General features: G+C 38.7%; 1 protein-coding gene and 1 long non-coding RNA gene across 9 annotated transcripts in view; one reads left to right on the top strand and one right to left on the bottom strand.

The window, feature by feature from the left end:
* Positions 1 to 12,285, top strand: part of LOC119701619 — a 31,121-nt gene extending 18,836 nt beyond the window's left edge. Inside the window, exons 2-3 of the long non-coding RNA XR_005257104.1 lie at positions 2,360 to 2,401; positions 3,244 to 12,285. This is a non-coding gene — a long non-coding RNA (uncharacterized LOC119701619). The remainder of the gene's footprint in view (positions 1 to 2,359; positions 2,402 to 3,243) is intronic.
* ENOX1 (ecto-NOX disulfide-thiol exchanger 1) overlaps positions 1 to 19,789 on the bottom strand; it is a 353,080-nt gene that overhangs the window by 168,168 nt on the left and 165,123 nt on the right. The window lies entirely within an intron of this gene.

Here is a 19,789-nt window from a genome sequence, read left to right as displayed (position 1 = left end):
CTTTCTCTACTTTGGGATCTGAAGGGCTGTTCTGAGGGTCTTTTACCACTTCAGAAATAAGACTAAAAGAAATTCTTGTACAATTTGTATCTAGGTCTGGTGAGAAAGTCAAGTGAAACGCATGCTAAATTCAGATTATATTCTTTTTAAACTCACCATGGGCAGGGAAAGTTGATGCCGTGTTTACTATCAGCAAGCACCACCAGTGTACCCTGAAGCATTGCTTATTTCGTTGATGTAATGAGAAGCAATAACCCTTTGAGAATGATCAGCAGCCATTCCTGTCCTGCTTGACCCATGCCAGCTGAATGTGGTGTAGATGAGCTGCAGTGTGGGATGGAGCTGTGAGATGCCTTGCCGGGACCCTTTTCCCCCACAGCTCAGCAGCTGTTTGTGCTCAGGCTGCTCCTCTCTCCCTGCCTACACTGTGCTTTAGCTGTGCTGTGTAGCTGGCCCTGTGTCTTCCTGGTCCCAGCCCTGGCCAGGAAGGCCACTGCTCCTGCTCCTGCACTGCCACCCTCATAGCTTCCCTGGCCCTTAGAAGCAGCACTGACACAGGGGTGTGTGGAGACATCCTGTATTTCCCATATTATCCCCTAATTTCTTAGAAAGGTGCTCTACTCTTTTTTAATAGAATCATAGAGTCATTTGGGTAGAAAAAGACCTTCAAGATCATTGAGTTCCATCATTAAACTCTAACCCAGCATGGCCACCTTGATAAAGGCCAGAGCTTTATCAGCCTGACATTTCCTGTAAGACTGGCACTTCTTGTAAGTCGAATTGCTCAGCCTGGAGGAGACTGTGGGGAGACTTCATTGTGGTCTTCAGCTTTCTCGTGAGGAGGAGGAGGGGCAGGCACTGATCTCTTTTCTCTCATTACCAGTGACAGGACCCAAGGGAATGGCCTGAAGCTATGTCAGGGGAGGTTCAGGATGGATATCAGGAAAAGGTTTTTCACCCAGAGGGTGGTTGGGCACAGGAACAGCTCCCCAGAAAAGTGGTCACAGCACCAGCCTGACAGAGTTCAAGGGGCATTTGGACAATGCTCTCAGGCACGTGGTGTGACTCTTGGGGTGCGCTGCACAGGGCCAGGAGTTGGACTAAATGAACCATGGGGGTCCCTTCCAACTCAGAAGATTCTATGGTTCTATGAAAAACACCAGATCTCTTGAATTAGGTGCTTTTACACACTGACCACAATCCAGTGAAATCTTTGATTTCCCCGGGCTGGCTGAGCAATAAAGACAGGCTGCAGCCATGGCCTTCAGGATGGAGAAGTGTTTGCTGGACACAAACAACTGATTGTTCTCACAGTCCATGCTGGGGGGAGTGAGACATTCAGAGGCTGAAATGCTTTTGAAAGTAAGGCTGTGCAAGAAAAGCAGGGTGATACCTGATCCAGACCATGAATACACTGAGGAAAATGCTGACGAGGGATTCCTCAAGCATCTGTTTACACCGTCTTGAAGAGAAATCTGAGTTACTACAAAGGACTTAGTAGCACATGCTGGAGGCTTTGTGCTGTGTTGAAATAAATAAAAATATTTTTAAAAATTCCACATAAGGATGTTTTCTGAACTCAGTAAGCATTTAGCTTGCGGAAATTTTATATTATACCTAATCCTGAATGATAACATAAAATTTAACACAGAACTAAAAATTAGCAGTTGCTTCCTTATGAATGCCACCTTTTGCTCATTATGTTTCTTAATCACAAACAGGATAACATGAAAACAAACATACCTGATGTGTTAAAAGGATTCATTTTGCAATCCTGAGAACAATTATGAGCAAATTCAGCTGGGAGAAAGAGTTTATTTGGAAAAAAGATGAAAGCTGGGACCTGTTTAAGAACATTTTATCAGACACTAAAAAAAAACCATTAACAAAGAAAAAAAAAGAATACTTGCCTAAATCATCACAATGGCCTAGTGAAGTAAAAATAGATATAAAAAATAATCCACATCCGGGAACATAGGGAAATGGATTGCAATTAATATACATTAGGTAATTAAGAAAAAAATGAAAGAAGGAAAGGAAATCAATATTATGTAGACTAAAGGACATCATCAACTTTCTAAGTATGACAAACAAAAGAGGAATGTCAGCAATGACATTAGTGCTTTTCTGGACAGAAGTTACAGTAATGCCAAGAAAGATGCAGGAAAGTTAAACACGCTCAAGAAATAGATCACTTCTGCTTTTGCTGGTGAGAAGAAGCTTCCCTGAAGTTTACTTTTTCACACTAAGTGTGCCCCTCTGCCAAATGCATTTTTTTAATTCTAGTTTCATGCTGGTTCATTTGGATTTTCAAGTGTTTTGATGGTCAAGTATTCCTTTTTTTGATTGTCTTCTACAGTGCTTCCTCAGATTGAGCTTTTCTTCTCTGTGTCACCATTTGGTAAGTGAACCTGAAATGACTCTACAAAGTAAAGACTGGGACATTCTCAGGAGATGCCTACAATCCTTCCATCACTGTCCTCGACCCACCCCTGGCATGATACATAGGTGCAGTTTACTTAGCTACTTTGATATTCTAATTCAAACTCATCTATGATAAATACTTTCTTTGCTTGTAAAGTAGCTTGGAAGCATATCAAACAGCAGCTGTATCAGCACTTTTTATAAAAAGCTAAATAAGGAGGTTTTGAACCACCAGCATTGATTTTTAATTAATCTTAGACAAACAGAGAAATTCCAGAGCAGTGGAAGAATGCTAAAACTATGTCAGTTTTGTAAAAGGTAAATAGGATGACCAAGGTCTAAACAGACCTATAATCCCTTCATCAATCCAGACAAAAAACCCAGAGTGCTTGCTATCAGATTTCTTGCCATAAAGCTATTGTTAATCTTGTCCAAACAAGCTTCACTGATGACAGGGGTTTCCTGAACAAGACCACAAAATAAACCTAATGGAATTGGTTGAAGCAAAAAGTGTCCTGGAACTTGGACTGATTTGGGGAAAAAAGGGGGAAACAGTCATTGAAAATTAAAAAAAAAATTAAAAACCCAGATGGTATTAATCTTTACCAGGTGTCTTGTATGTCTCCCCAACTTTACAGGGCTGTTTTCATTTAAATTTAAGAACACAAAAGCAGTAAAGAAGTTAGGCCGAATAATTACATAGCAAAAATAAAAGTCCCATTTGATGTATTAGGGTATCTTCTAGAACACTATGTTTTTATTTTTTAAATATGTCTGAATCCGTTATACATCTTTGTGTTGCCTTTTTTTTTTTTCCAGATCAAGAAGTAAAATTTAAAAACACATGGAAGAAAGCCTGCTGTTTATTGAACGTTAAGTCTTCATGGAGTCCAGAGCCTTTAAGCATAAATTACATTGATGTTTCCTTGCGGATTGATTTTATATATTTTTTGTACACAGTTCATATTAATCTAATGAGCTAAAGAAATATCAGTGCAATGAAGGCAAACAGAAATGGTGAGCTTTAAAATAGAGTTTTGAGATTTCAAATGTTTTGAGGTCTATAATGTCATATTTCTTCGGTGATTTTTTTAAGAAAAGGTGAGAAAATCACTGTTGCAAGAAAGGAAACTTCCTAAGAACAAATATTTATGGGGTGTCACTGACATATATTTTGCAACATATATGTAGGTTAAGATAGACCATAACACAATTTGCTAAGGTATGAATCAACTTCTGGCTTCCTATGTTGTAGTGCCTTACAACATCTGTCTGATGCTACAACAAACAATATTTTCTTTCCCTGAAGAAATAATCTGGCTTCTATATATCAGTCATTCAAAAAGGGGACTCTCGACACGTCCATAGGCTGTGTTTAGGAAGCATTATTTGCCCATAAGAGTCACAGATCGCTAAGCAGATTTACAGGCTTGCAGAGAAGTTATCCTCACTAATCTTTGCTTAAGAGTAAGTTGAGTCTGATACGACAGCTAAGCAGCTTTTAGTATTGTATCGAGTTCCGCTTCGCTGCTCATAGTGTCTTTTTTTCCTGCTAAATGATCAATCTCCATTTAGGCATTGGGGGGAAAGGAAAGATGAAAGAGGATGGAGAGAAGGCAATCCTAGTCTTCACTTGGCCCTCTGTAAAGCACAACAATTCCTGATCCACTGATGGTTTCTGTCTTGAACTGGGCCAAAAGCCTTGCATGAGGAGAACAGGGAGGGATTAACCATGTACATCACAGACACTTGCAGGCAATAATGCAATACAATACAATTAATACATTCAAATTAATTAATTTGTTATTAATGTAATTAATACATTCAAAGCATCTAAGAGACTGCCTCATGACTGTGAAAGTCACAAAAAATTTAGATTATTTATAACCAAATATTTTACCTTCTTTCTTTAATTATTCTTCGGAACTTCTCTCTTACAGATAGGGAATATGAAACATCATATTCTACTTTCCTATCCCTAAGCATTTATAATCTGTAGAAAGAGAAAAAATGTTTCAGCATTGACTGATCTACAAATTGAATTACTTTGATCCTCTTTGTCAGGTGAAGAAGCTCAGTCTGCTACTCTTAGCAAGAAATTTTAAAAAAAGGAGAAATGTGCTCATTTATACTTTTTAAAAGAATCCTGCTTGTTATAAAAGAAAAGCCAGTAAACTAAATAATCTCTCTACCCTTAGCTGCCCAGGTGAGAAGTAGAGAATATAGATGAAGCCTTCACACCTGGGGCAAACCTGAGTGCTCTCAGGACAGTGAAGATGCAACTCCCAAAACTGAAAATTCCCCCCAATAACGCCTTGTCTCCAGGCCTGAGAACTAGGACCAGTAAGAGTGCAACTGGCACTTTTGCAGTCTGTGCTAGCATGCAGAGCTAGGTCTGAATTACATACAGCACCACACTTTCAGATCTCTGGGTATCACACTCTGTCCTGGATTACACCTGGAAGAATATACAAAGAATGGGAAGCCAGTGTACCACATACCCTCCACATGATACTATGTTCACATTTCACCTTGCCAGAAGACTCTAACAGTATCAGTCCTGTCTCTGTCTGATGCTAAAACAGACATATCTGTCCCTCCAACACTCACTGATCCACTGGTCTGAGCAAACAAGGGGAAGAGCCTTGGCAATGCCATTTCAAACCTTGAAACCACCACATCAGAAATTTTTGTAGAAATACCATCCTTTTTGTGATTATATAATGCTGGAAATTCACTCTGCACAGCACAGCCATCAAACATTCTAGCTGCACGTGTTCCTGCATCCCCACTGTCGCAGTGGGCCTGCCAAAGTCCTGTCCTGCCAGCTAGGATTTGACATGCTGTGAAAAGAGACCTTGAAATCTGAGCTGCTGTGCAGCTCGACTTGCTGATAACTGATCTATATGAGATAGCATGACAAAATGTGAACAACGATGCTTGACATCCCACATGCTATCACATGCCAGAAATGTTTGGAGGGTGGAACAGAATGACATAAAAAGAAATTATGTGCAGCATACTTTTCTTTCCATGCTAGTTAAGTGACATTGTTTTGGCAGTTCAGTCTGATGCTGTAAGTACATTATCCTATATATTTTCTATTTAGAAGAGATACACTAATCCGACAGAGGAAAGATTTGACTTCCTTTTATTCCAGTTGAAGTTGCCTATATTTAAATGCAAAGTACACATAATTTAAACAACTGCTGGTAAATAATCTCATAGACTAAACCCCAGGCCATCACACTTGTTTCTCTAAACAAGGTAGAAGACTTCATTCTCTCCACCTGAATTTTCTCAGCTGATTGAAAGTAAACATATATTAAAGCAAGACTATATATAATTATGTTTTTTCATTAAAGAACAATGGATGAACACAGAGCTTTTTCCAAATCAGCAATTGAGAGTATTTTGCAGTCTCTCAGAGAAACAAGTGGCTAAAGCACAGACATTGCAAAGTTTCATCTGCCAGGGATCAACTGCTCTGGGATATAGCTTGTGCACAGAAAAAGCTTTGCTTCCCTCTCCATTAGGGGTCTGCCTACTCTAAAAATTAGACCACAGAAAAAAGTGGAGGGGAAACAAGAAACAGTCCATTTTTTCTTTGTCCCTAAAGAAAAAATGTTTAGCTTTCCTTGGCAGAACTTTTTCCGCCTCACATTTACCAGGTTTTAATTGTTTGGGGTTTGTTTTGGATGTTTGTTGTTTTTTTTCCCTCAATTCTTTTCCAGCTCTACCCTCAGTCTGAGAAAAATCTAAAATTCCACCCAAATGGCTACTTTCCTGTTTAAACATACTAATGACACACTAATGCCTTACTAATGCCTTTCTCACAAGCTTTGGTTTAAGGTGTTCCTCTCTCTGTTTTCCTGAGGAGTCCCTGTTTCTCTTTGCACCTGGTAGGAAACAAACGCTTCAAGATGCAGAACATCCTGAGGGCTCCTTCTCAGCTGACACTGTCATTATACAGATGGTGTGCCATCCCTGGCTGGGCTGTGATTTTATTTATTTTGCTTTTTCTCAGTAGAAACAACAGCCATTGATCCCCTTGCCATGCACCTGCCTTTTTACCTGTCCAATCTTACACCCAAACACGCCACTAACGACACTGCAATGGATGAGCTGTGTACACTCTAACTCAGGAAGTGATTTGGTAAAATTAACATTTAGAAGCAGGCACCAGTAGTTATTTCACACATTATTAACTTATATTACAATTCAAATAAGCTTACAGCTGGCAAAAAAAGTCTCTTCTGTAAAGTGATCTCAAACATAATAGGCTTAATCAGAGATAAATTAAATTAGTCAGTCATGCATACTACAGCATATTAGCACTGAGTAGTTATTAAATACATTTTCTGTTATCAGTTGTGCAGGCAGTATTGTAGCAAACAAAGTGCATGGGAAAACAGTAAATAAATTTTATGTTTGGGAGGCTACATGTTTGACATTTCCTAGGTTTTATCAAATGTTACATGATCTTTACCACTATAACTGCCACCAAGTTAAGTCCCCATAAATGATTCAACTTCACTCCCAGGCAATTAGCCAAAAGCAGAGCAGACAGAACTAATGAATACCTAGACAGCAGATGTTCAGCGTAGTTTTGTGTTTTGGAGGGGATTTCTTCCATGTCAGTTTTTGGAAAGAAAAAAGCATGGATGGATGAGTCATAGCTGGTACACAATTGATAAAGAGGAGACAGGCAACATTTCTATTTGTTATAGAATTAATCTTTGTGTTTAGAGCTTTTCAAAATTTATTTTCTCCTTTAGTTTCATAAATACAGTTTGAAAAGGTTTTGTAATTGTGTGCAAATATTGGAAGGCATTGCTGTTGCCTTGCTGCTATCGTAACTTCCTTTCCTACTGCTGCTATAGCAGCCAGCAGCATCACCTCATGTCCAGCTGAAAATTTGTGTGAAAAAGAATACAACACAAAATCGCTCACATGCGCTTTACACGAAGAATCATTACTTTTGTGACAGGATCCTAAACCCATATTTTTGTTCTCTCATCCATCTTTCAGAAACCCATCAGTACAGTACTTGGAAATATCATAAGTTGCTGAACCTGACCGGAAGACTTGGGAGCACATCTGACATTCTCTTACACTCTGCACATTTAAAACTCAATGTAAGGTGACAAGAACATTAAGCTGCCCACAGACCAAAATGTGAAACTAATCAGTATCTGTTCTGAGCCACAGGTACAATAATTGGAAAATTAAAGTGCCTGTGAACTGCTAGGGCTGGCTGCATCAAAAAGCAGCACCTTGAAATGATTAATGAAGACAAATGTATGCAACTATTTCTATTGACAACAACTTCAGACAATTGCAGACTTAAAAAAATAACACTGTAGTTCTCATTTATTTTCTCTAAAGCTTGCTGCTTCAAGAATCACTTGCTAGGAAACGTGTAGGCACTCACTGGTTAAGAAGTGTTTTAAGTAGGAACTCCTTTAACTCAGATGTGGAAAACACAGCTCCTTTGCTGTGCTTCCTGTAACTATTGTCTGTGACAATTCTGGTACAGAGGACATCAGTCATGACAGAGGCATTCAGCATCACACCCTTCGCCTGAAAATGTTAATATGACCTGTAAAAATAATATGCCTAAAACTAATATGTGATGGCAGTGCTCAACAGACCTCTTAAGAAAATCATTCACGGCAGTGCTGTTTCAAAATGTACCTTTCTGTCTTACTGCTCTCATCACACCCATCAGTGGCATGGCCAGTCCACTGGATGAACAGGATGTCCTAAAGTGCACCATCATGGATGGGGCTACTGCCATGGCTCTGAACTGCACAAAGCAGGGGCTCCTTCTCTTAGGTGTGAAAGCGGGAGTGAGGCTAAAAAAATGTTTTTCGAAAAGTAAATGATGTATACATGCGCACATTTATACACACATATCTATGTAAAAATTAATGTGATTTTTTCAGTTTCCTGCTCCCCTTTAAAGTCCCAATAGTAAAAAAAAAAATTCCTTCTGTTCTCTGAGACACTGGAGTTGAGTCCCAAGCAGAAAAAAATCAGTCTATTTTCAAACAGAACTTACTGAATCTTACTAAGAGAACTCCCAGGATTTTGATAGAATTCCCAAAGTCAAAGCATGTCACATGATTGAAGTCACACTGGAACGAAAAGTTAGCACTATGGGCAACGAGTATCAATTACGTTTTGAAGGAGAAAGGCTTCACCACTTTGAAGGCAATCTAAAATACAAATGACCAGCCCTGCATTCAGAGTATGCTATGACTATTCAATTATACATATATTCAGAAGCTTGGAAATGCAACCAACTGTTGTGTCTTTATCGGGCATGAACATGTGTAGTTGTGCTGCTTGTGGAGCTGTATTCATTTCTGCTTTCTTCCCCCACACAGTTTCCCCCACCACTTCTGAGTGAGACAGTGCTCAATCTGTTTCAGACAAGTCGTCTTCAGGCCAGGCTTTTAGGAAAAGCCGTAAGAATGGTCTGCAGCAGACAAGCAGAATTTCCGCATGTCTGTTTATTTCCATTAGAATAATGTTTTGGATGAAAATGCGCGCTTGTGATGATGCAGCTGTCCAAAGGCAGGATGTTCTCACACATTACATTTTCTGTCCTTTTCAGTTACCCATGATGAAAAAATATAAAGTAATATTAGATATTTATAGACGTATTTAAAGTACAGTTGGGAAAACCTGACTGTGACAAAGAAAAGTCTCTGTGTAGATACAGGTCTATATTCTAAATCTAGTCAGTAAAGGCAGCAGAGACAGGAAGTTTTTAGCAGCTAAAATATAGGAAATCTGGTTTGACTCCGTAGCTCTTCCAAGAATTTACTGCATCTCTCTCACTTAAAGAAAAACATAAAATAAGGAAAGACTGGACAGTTTTCATCATACTCTTCTGGAGCATTCACATGCCAAAGAGTAAGCTATTCTGAGGTGCAATTTCATAAGGTCTGCCAAATGCACCAGATTCCCAAAATTATAATGCACAAAGTTTAAATTACAAGTTGATCCTTTTCAAAACTCTGTAAAAAAGGGCATTTTCACAAGTACACAGTCACAGCCTCCCGGCCATCAATGGCATGGTTTCCATTAAATAAAATATGAATAAAAATCTAATGACAGAAAAGGAAAATTTTGTTTCTCAAAATGCATTGCGAAGCTCACATCCCATCATCACTACAGCTCTAATGCCCCAGTCAGAGCTGAATAACAAGTAATAGATTAAAAAGCTCTGAATATGCACTTGATAGTCTCCTCTTCCATTACTCTGCTGCACTCTCTGCTCTTTTCCCATCATTAGTATAGGATAAGACTTACAGGAAGAGATTCTTCTCCGACACAGCTATTGAAAACCCGATAGTCTGATTTCCATTATTCAGTTTGATTTCTGTCACCTCTCTGAATCCATTCTCACAGAAACATAGATTTCTTAACATTCATTACACAAATGTAACTTCATCATTATTCACAAGCATAATAGCAGCTTCATTGTGCACCTGTTTCTTGTCTCCTAGCTAAAACCTCTTTTAAAGAATATCTTCACTCCTCACTCCTGAAATTTCTTCTTTACCCTAGAGCAGCATTTCTTCTTATTAGCTATGATATACTTTTCAAAATCACCTGAAATACTCCTCAAAACCTCCACATTTCCTGTTTTATGTCTGACATGCCTCTTCTTTCAGATTCGAGTATTATAGACTACCCCAGGTTTCAGATAAGAAACATTCAGTGAAGTACTACATGACCACTGCAGAATAAAAAAAAATTCAGCTTTAAAAATAGAGCCTGGACAGTTCACCAAAAGTATAATAAACATACGTTCTCCTGCATAAGCAGTAAGTAAACTGCCTTACGCATACAGGTTTTATTGTCTGCTTCCAATGAATTTATCTTATTTTCACTATCAATAAAAAATATCGATTTGGGGAAGCATAAAATGAGTTTAAGGATGAATTTTTAAAACTCTCATAAAATGATGGATCTACTAAGTAAATACATTGATTTTGAATGCAATGAAATAGCAAACATTACTTGTTTTCTGTGAACATGGAGATGGGCAGAGGTGAAGTCAGGATTCCCCCTAAATGCCCTGTTTTTCAGTGGTTTCACAATTTGGCCTGCAGACTCTCACTGCAGACTACATTTGGCAAAGAACACGTCAGCCTGGGAGTATTTTCTTGCCACAAATAATTTTCAAAACAAATTAAATCTGGGTCATTTTTATGTAGTTAGCAGTGCAAAGGACATTTTCTGTGCTTGTTAGTGGTCTTCAAAAAAAAGGGCTTTGATTTTTAAAAATTCGAAACTTGGCAAGCGATAAATCCATAGAACTGTGCAGTCAAATCTCTTGGGGTATTCTGAAGGCGAACTCAGTTAAAAAATAAACAAAGGGTTTGACTAATTAAATAAAATTAAATAAATAATAATAAATAAACCTAAGGGTTTGACTTGTTATTTTTGAACAGAATATTTACAGTTCTTTTTATATGTGAGGCTTTCCAAAGCTATTCCTGTTCTCCAATAGAGATGTAAAGAATGTTTTAGCACACTCTTTAGCATATAGTCCTTTGGCAATGCATAGGTTATAAAGGTGTATAGGAGAGATGACACCAGAGAAAAATAGCCCTCATCATTTCAGCCCATTGCTTTGCTAATCTGCATCGACAAACCTATTTCAATACATTTTTAATCCTAAGAAAGGGACACTATGGTCTGTGTTGAGCTCACCCCTGCTGTCCACCAGTGACTTCATGTGAATTGTCTTAAGTTAAATGCAGAAAAAATGGTGACAGAATTAATTCTCAGCTCTGACTAATCAGACTGGGATCTGAAAAGGAGAGGTACATTCTTCTACCTACATCTTTACTAGTATCAAAAGACTGGCAAACAATGTTAGGCCACTGTTTATAGTTCTGTTACCCTGCTGATTTCAAAACCTGTAGTCTCTTCCACAGCTGCACAGACTTTATGTCTTCAGCACATTTGCATTGGTGACAATCACTTAAATGTAAAGAATGACTTTGCTGCTGTGGCAGTAAAAAGGGAAGAAAACCCAGTTTCCTCTCCCGTTGTTGCACTCTCCTACACACTCAGAACAAAAAGCCTGAATCCACTGTAGACACTGAAGAGGAGTGGATGTAACTCTACAGAAACAGGGAAAGGACCTCTCAAAAGATATACCATTTCACTCTTTGGCATGCGAAAACAAATTGATATCCATACCTCCAGCTGTTGCATACAAAAAGGTGGTCAATTCCATGTATATTAGTGCTGTTAACTGTCCCTTCTTCCTCCCTGCCTCTGTGGCAGAGGTAGCAGAAGAGGACATGCCTATATTCCATTTACTCCTACCCATAATATCACATAACCAGTTTGGTTCAATCTAAAATGCCAACCTCTGTTGGGGCTTGGCAGGTGTAAGCATATGATCCCTCTTCTGCTGCTCTTCACTTCTCAGGCAGCAGCCTCAGGAAATTACTCTTGAATTACCAAGCAGTAATTCAATATTTTTGCAAATACTAGAGCACAGCCTGACTGTAAGGCTGGAACTCTGGACCCTTTTGTAAGGCTGACTTTTTAACAAAGTGTAAAAATTCTGCTGTGACACAGAGAGCCTGCAACTATGGAAAGTACCCACGTGCACTTGGGTTTGCACTTAGGCAGATGGACAAGCATGCACAAAGCTGGTTGTCATCAAGAGGAAAATGTGATACTAGAGAGGGCTCTAGCAGCATGGAGAACCCACAACTACCACCAGATACCTGCAGTCCTTCAGATCATTCTGACTCTACAGTGCAAGTGTTGGAAAGTGGATGGATGGATGGATGGATGGATGGATGGATGGATGGATGGATGGATGGATGGATGGATAAATGGGTGGGTGGATGGATGGATGGATGGATGGATGGATGGATGGATGGATGGATGGATGGATGGATGGATGGATGGATGGGTGGATGGATGGGTGGGTGGATGGGTGGATGGGTGGGTGGGTGGGTGGGTGGGTGGATGGATGGATGGATGGATGGATGGATGGATGGATGGATGGATGGATGGATGGATGAGAGTTTTTTGAGTTTCTGAAACAGCTCTTGGGTTCTGGGACAGCCTTGATGTCTAGAAGGACAGATGCACATGGTTAAAGGTAAACACCTTGCACAGAAGGTGTTTCTGTGCCCTAGTGGATTCTCTAGTGGCTGGTAGTGGAATACCTAGTTGGTGCTTTAAGGGTAAGAACTGTCTCTCAGTACAGAAGCAGCATGTCTGAGGAGTATTTTGGAAGAGCTGGCAGTCATGCGCTTTGAAAGAGTCAAGCTTCTAAAAGGATGTCTGTGACTTTTCAGTGCTTTTCAGTGCTTTGCAGTGTCACATGAAGGATTAATCTCTCTGGGGAGGTTGGACTGGATTAGGTGGTTTGTTCAGGGTTGGCAGGAGTGTTTTTGCAAACAGTGCCAAGGCTGGAATAAACTGGAGCACAGCTATACTGAAATGAATTAAAATGCCCAGATATTCAGGAACTCCAACAGCATTCTGAGGTTTGTTACTTCAGTAACAATTTTTACAAGCTTTAGGAGAAACAGCTTTCTTAATAGAACAGAGCTTTCTTAATATTCTATATAAAATAACAGCATTTAAATGTTACATTTTATAGCTAGGCTGTATTGAGTTTTATTTAATACTCGTAACAGAAGGGGCTCATCTGGGAATGTGTTCTTTTGTTATGAGAAATGGTACAAACACAGGAGAAATCACATGCAATGCATGGACTTACAGAGGTCTACATCTGAACAGTCAAACAAGGGCTCTTCAAAGCCTTCAGAGACTACTATTTTTAATGTAGTTATTCTATTTAAAAAAAATCCACACTAACATAGTGCTTCATCATTAATGTGTGACTTGGTGCAGGATATTTACAGATGCACTAATGAGCGGGAATATTTGATTTAAGTTTGTAGAATAACAAGTTAGTAGCACAGTCTTCAAAGAGGTGCCCATAACCTGCAAATCTCAAAAACTTCAGTGCTGATATGTGGAAGTTAAACACCTGCAGAAGGCAGGAAATAGTGCTTTGGGCAGTTAGTTTTGGTGTTCATATATTCATATGAACTGTAAAATGAGAACAGACAACTAAAAATATCTTAATAAGGCACAGTGCCAAAAACAATGGACAGAAACATTTTTCTGGTGAGATTACTCTGCAGTAATTTAAAAGGAATAGCTTAAAAAGTAGAAAGAAGCTAATGACTGCAGGCAAGTTACGTTGCAAATGTGCTTTTCCTTAGCAAGCTGTCACTGTGTACAGAGGTGAAATATAAACCTGCGAGTAAAGAAAATACATGCCTATATTTTAAAATATTATGTTTATATTTTATTACGTCCTATTTTTCAAATGCTGTTAAAATTATCAAGCATAAAACTAATATTTATTCCTCTATTATAAGCACCAAGCTACACTGCAAACTCGGGACTTACAGCTATACAAACACATCTTATTTATGTACACAAGGAGAAATATGTCTTGTTGGGAATTCAGTCCAAGTGTGTGGTCATCAAGCTTTAAATCAGAGACTAACATGAAAATGCAAGTAAAACATTTACTCTTCTATTATTACTATTATTATTTCTTAAATTGGTTTTCAGTAGCATTTTTTTTCACTTTCAATATTCTGCTGCTTGTAGAGGTGCACTGGTTTGTGCTAAATTCTTTTTTAAGTAAATAAATAAGTAAATAAATAAAAAGAAAACTCACTCTTGAAGTGGTGATTTGTTAGGGAAAGACAGAATATACCCAAGAGAACCAGACTGCAGAATATTTGCCTTCTTAATAATGAAGCTCCAGATCCTAGGCATTTGCAATTACAGTCCCTTCCACAGCAGGAACTGCTGTTGTTATTGATACCTTTTATAGTCCATGTCATGTAGAGAGGCTCCCAGAAGGTTTGGTATTTTAAGAGCAAAGCAGGCTGGATTGAAAATGGAAGCAGGTTGAAAAGCCTGACATTTCTGCTAGTCTCCCCTTAGAAACAGCTTCCAGTACATCAAGATATGAAGAATACGGGAAAAGTAAGTTATGACACTGGCCTGGTTTAAACTGATAAAAACAATCCCAACTGAAAATATGGATTGTATTCTTTCCCCTTGAATGGCAATGAAAGAAGACTATACATAAAACATTGACCTTAAACAACTTGAACAACATGCACATTTTTGATTGAATAATCCTGTAGATCTGTAGTTGTAGTTTAGAGCTTCATCAGCCACGAAGGCTGAAGGTTTCTATTTGACGTCAGCGTCTGCCTCAGACTCTCCTCCCTCACCTATCCTCTCCCATCACCCTGCTCCCGGAAGATCAAAAATTAAAATCAACTTGTGCTAGTTCATCTAAACAACTGGGTTGTTTCTAAGAACATGGTTGACACAGATATTCTTTCTGTGCATTTTTTTTTTAACATTCTACAGTCCCCAGGAAAACACACATATTGAGCAGGGTCAAGCAAGGCTGAATTTGTGAGTGCCAATTCAACCATGTCTGCATAGACCTCTGATCTGCGAAATGGTTATTGCCTGTCCTCAGCACAGAATTCACACATCCTCATACATCCAACTTCTGGTAGCACCAAATTCTCTGTAGATGATGCCTGCACTTGAGTGCAGCCCAGCCCATGAAGCTGCACCCCAGCTGTACCTTCACACATTAAAGTGACCTTATTCCAGGACTACTCCTGTTGATCCTGGGTGCTATCTCTAACACTACAAAGAATCTTTTTCTCTGTGGCCACTCTTTCCCCTGAACTAATGTCTTATTGACAAAGGAGAAGAGAAAGCTCCAGGGAGGATTCATGGGCCCTACCTTTTGCCTCCTAGAAAGGAAGACATTAGGATCTGGAATAGACTGTTAGGAGTCAATGCAAAAATGAGGTTTTTCATGAGGGGTAACTGATCTTAGACACTATATTTTAGCTATATATGATGTTACTTGTGTATTTGATGATGGTATGAGCTGTCCCTGGAAAGGTTTATTTCTTTACAGAGAAAACAGAGGAAGCTCTGAGAGGCTGGTTCAAATGTCAATGTCTATGCTTCAGCTGGCTCAAAAAGGATAAACTAAACTTACCCATTCTGATTTTGTGCGAAGAAGTAAACAGTGGACAGAAAAGATACCAAGGTGAATAAATGATGTAGGAAGAGACAGAAAGAAAAAAGAGAAGAAAAAAAAAAAAAAGGGACAGAGTGTGGGGAGAAAACATGAGTGGCAGAATAACCATCAGCTTGGAAGGTATAAAAGTCAAACTAGTCTGTAAGTAATGGTTACATGTCTCTCTTCAGAAGGTGGAATCGATCCTAGAGAGCTTCATTTCTCACATTCCTTGGTTTTAACAAAACACCTCTGAAATTCACAAGGAAAATTACTGTCTTAGCCCTCCTTTAATTTCTGATGTCCACAGAGGGCAGGCAGCTTATTATTATGGTCAGTTGTTCAACTAACTCAAATGGGAGAGGTTTGAACTATGAATCCAGACATCTTAACCTGCAGTTAGCCTGTGAGTGGTAGCATGTAAGATACCATTTCTAGTTTCTTAGTTTTAAAAGAAGAGACACTACTGGGCTCTGAAGTCAAATTCTCAGGAGGCAAGCAATATCCCAATCTAGGTATTTTTTATTATATCCCCTTTAAACAGGATACAGATTAGGCACGGGACTCTACATTAATGTTTGCTTCATTCAGCAGTTCAGTATTGGTTATTTTTATTGACTAGGTTTAGGGTGAAAAGTGAAGATTACTTTATTTTCTTGCAGGACTCACAGCCATTCAGTTGCAGAAGGCTGATGATATTTCGGGAGTAGAAGGGGAAATTGGAGAAAAAAAGGCCATATGTACAGGCAGTGGGATTTCAGTGGTGAGAGCCAGTTTCTTCATTTGCCAGTTATAAATTATTTTGGGAGTACTGGCTGAGCATGCTAATCAGACAACTTCATTTTGGGTTGGAGGTGACATGGCAGGAGCACAGCTATAGATTGAAATCATTATCCATTTTGTCTGGAACATATAAAATGCTATGAAATATCTTGAAAAATCAATATCCCAGCCTGGACACTAAAAAATAGGTCAATGTATTTGATAAAGCTCAACTGGGACAAATATCTCTTGGGAAATTCAGCTTTTCCATTAACCGCAGGGATGGTTAATTTCCAGATGATTGAAACTGGTTTAAGCTGTTAGCCATGCCTCTACTTCCCAAAAAACATATGAAATCTTCCCTTTGTTCCATTCTTTTTCTTCCATGTCTGATCTGACAATGATTTTTTTTTTAAAAACAGGACCTTTCTATCTCAACAGCAGTTAACACCTCTCCTATTGCTCAATCTATTTTGCTAATCAATATCTGTGAGACAGTATGAGTGTGGTTCATCTTGCTGAACACTGGACATTTGCAAAGCAGGTATTTAACGTTTGAGGCTGTTTTTACAGGCACAAGAGAGAAATGGCTGAGTTTTGGCAGCTGGTTCATCTGACCTATTTTAGACATGCCTGTTTTTCTTGTCTAGCTATACCACCTTCAGGCAAGTACCACTGCTGTACACATCTGCATTGGAGAGGTTCAAATGTCAGCAAAATAAAATCCACCTGCCACTTAACCTTTCAAACAGAGAGGCCAAAATCACTAAAATTAAGTGGGTTCATGTTAAAGTAAATTTCTCTCAACATTTTAAATATTTTCATACACCTTACAGTTTTCTATTACTTTTTCCATGTTGTCCTTATCTTGGACAGATTTAGGATATTGAACATGCACAGATAAGCCTCCATGACTACCTACTTTGACAGATACACAGATAAGAATGTGCTGTTAAAGTGATTTAGCAAGGGTGAGGTATTTAGGAACAGCTTTAAAGGTGCTTCGAAAGTGGTTTAGTATTACAAAGGCATCATTAAAGCATTTACAGTTTTTTCTGCTTCTTAAGGGGACCTGGGGTGGAAAAGAAAGAAAGGAAACAAGGAAGAAAGAAAGGTGATCCAAGCGTAAAACCTTGGCATTAACTCAATGCCAAAAATAACAAAAGAAGGATAGGTGTATCCCCAGGATGCTGTTTTGATTTGGCAGCACCCCAATTTTTCTAAACTTCCAAGGACATATAAATGCAGAATGTTCTCAATCTTTCACTTTACCTTCTGAATGAAGAAGGTCTCTTATTTCTTTTTTCAGTCACTGTTATCTGCTGAGAGAGCTACAGGTGGGACACTTATGGGCCGACTTATGAAGGAGCTTTTCACCCAGAACTTACTTTTGTATCGTGCTTTTTATTGAGACTTAGAACTTCAAGCAGAGAGCCCTGTACAATGCAAAACTGAGAGGAGACATTCCTTGGTTTCTGCTGAACAGCACCCTCGTGGCTTCTCCTGCTGCAGGACCTCTGCAAAGAGCTGCCATAAAGGGATAGCCCGAAAACTGTGTACAGTTTACACACAATATGGGCATGTTTAGAGAGTGCTGATCTGACTGATGGAAATTTTATTTCATATATTCTTTGTATTTTTTTAGCTCTATAGCAGAAGCCTTTCCTGAGATAAGAAGGAAAAATTCTAGCAAACTGGAAATACTTTAAATTTTCTGATATAATATCTTTAATTTTAGTTCACAGCCAATCTTCTGCTTAGCTGAAGATGAATCAGGTACTAAACACAACTACATACACAGCTACTGCTCATGAACACCAAGGGTCTTTATTTTCTAAAGACACTTCCATCAGATTGTAGAAAATAGCTCTTTTTCCAGTTTAATATTACCTTTTTAATTCTCATAGAATATATGTATTACACTTAGACACTGCTCTTCCATTCACGATAATTGAAGCAGTAACTGCATGTATCTGATACTCTGTTACATGTTTATAAATTATTGTTACAAATTTGCAGAAGTCAAATTCTAATCTAACCACTGTCAAATTCTTAACTAGAAAAGATTCAGCAAGATTATAAAATATTTTGAGTTAAAGCTGAAATAAATTCAAAATTTTTAAAAATGCTAGTCCCTGCAGTAAAAAATAAATTTGAGTACCACAAGGCTTCATTGTGCTAATTTATGGCTATGCAAACACGATGCACCTACATAAAAGGTACTCACAGGAGAAAAGGATCTTGTGTGTCACTGAACATGTGTGTCACTGAGCTGTAGTCACTATATGTGTGATGTACAGTTTTTATATTTTCTCTGATGCTAGCCTAACTAATTACATGGTGATGGAAGACTCAACATTTATTTTTACAGGCTACCAAGAGTTGTATAGTAATGCGTGTACAGAAATACACTTAGAATTTTTTTTCACCACGAAAGTAGGGCAAAATTCTATTTTTGTTTTGATGATAGAAGGGAGTTATTAATTTTTTTCTATAACATTGCAGCAAAAAGGTATAGATACAGTCCATAAAAGTTTTATGAGTACTCTTATTTACACTGTGCTTAAAAAGAAACATCTGTGAGTGCTTTATAGTTTCTTTGTTTGCAGACAAAATTTATCTGGTTTATAAGTTCCTTCTGAAAAGGAGCTGAAACATAAAATTCATCACAGCATTGTGTTCCACATTTGGCCTCTTGCTAATACACACCTTGTCAGGCTACAACAACTGAGGATGACCACCGTTCTTCAAAAGCATTAGGGAAAAGCATGGAGGCAAGATTTAAAATGTAAGAAAATTGATTTCCTTAATGCAACTGACAGTAAAATAGTTACTTACCTGTTCAGTGACTGCAGTTCCTAAAGAAATATTGTGTGACTATCTCCTCAGTTACTGTGCCAGAGTCTCAGGATGAGCACTGCCCACTGCAGTGAAGTCCTTCATGCTTTTGGGTTTCTAAACTGGCAGTGCACAAAGCTGGATTCACCACACCATCCACACAAAATCCAAGCATCATCCAGCTCCAGCTCGGTGCAGAACTGAACCAAGAGGCCACAGAGGATACATGTGTCCGGCACAGGTGAAAGAACTGCACCTGCTCTGCAAACAGGACAGACTTCTGCATGTCTGTGCGTGTACAGCCATGCACATATACACACCCATGCACTACAGCTCATACACTAGAGCTTGCAGCTTTCCAGCAGAAAATCCCTGCTAGAAATGCTATTTATTTGTGTCAGCACTGCAGCAGGGCCCCACTTCACCTCTCTCTCTGATACACTATCATACTAACAGGTAAATGGAAGAGCTCCACTACAATGGATTTGTTACCACCAGGCACATTTCTGAGAGAAACTACTCAAGCAGGCTTCAATCTTATCAAACTTTCTCCTTGATTCTGGGGTTGTACCAGCCAGCTTACAGCATATTCTGAATAATGAAAAAGGCACTTCATGTTGCGTT

The sequence above is a fragment of the Motacilla alba genome, chromosome 1 (assembly GCF_015832195.1).
Source record: "Motacilla alba alba isolate MOTALB_02 chromosome 1, Motacilla_alba_V1.0_pri, whole genome shotgun sequence".
NCBI lineage: Eukaryota > Metazoa > Chordata > Aves > Passeriformes > Motacillidae > Motacilla > Motacilla alba.
Note: the sequence above shows the minus strand (reverse complement) of the source record. Positions and strands in the feature narration are given on the sequence as shown.